This window comes from Ostrea edulis, chromosome 2, assembly GCF_947568905.1.
Source record: "Ostrea edulis chromosome 2, xbOstEdul1.1, whole genome shotgun sequence".
Lineage (NCBI taxonomy): Eukaryota > Metazoa > Mollusca > Bivalvia > Ostreida > Ostreidae > Ostrea > Ostrea edulis.
The window spans coordinates 38,730,313-38,730,835 of record NC_079165.1 but is presented as its reverse complement, the minus strand read 5'-3'; positions in this window follow the sequence as shown (position 1 = coordinate 38,730,835).

Genomic DNA, 523 nt, shown 5'->3' with positions numbered 1-523 from the left:
ACAAACAATTGATCTCTATGCACTTGTTTGTGAGCATAATGTCAAATCTAATATTTTTGCTGTTGTTCTACCATTTATTTATTTATTTTTTGGTCACAAGTGGGGATACTCTAAATCTATTTCTGAATAGAATAAATATAAGATATAAATTTCAGTTTAGAAAATACATGAGGGTATGAACTGTGACGCTTCACGCCGGCATGCTTTACAGGAAGCGTTAACGCTGTCGCAGTTCATGCCCTCATGTATTCCTAGAAATAAAATTTATTTCTTAAATATCTGTTTTTGACATATGTATTCTTCAATACAAGCCAGCGTTTTGATCAATTCATAAATATGGCGTGACAAGCACCGAAATGTTTCTAGTTATATTACCTTGACAACCCAACCTAACAATTATTCAGAACTTCCCAATCAAGTCATCCAATAATCACACATCAAAAAAAGAGAAGGATAATAATTCGATTTCTGTATATGGCTTTAGGGTATGTAAAGTTTCACTCAGAGATTAGAATTCATTAAT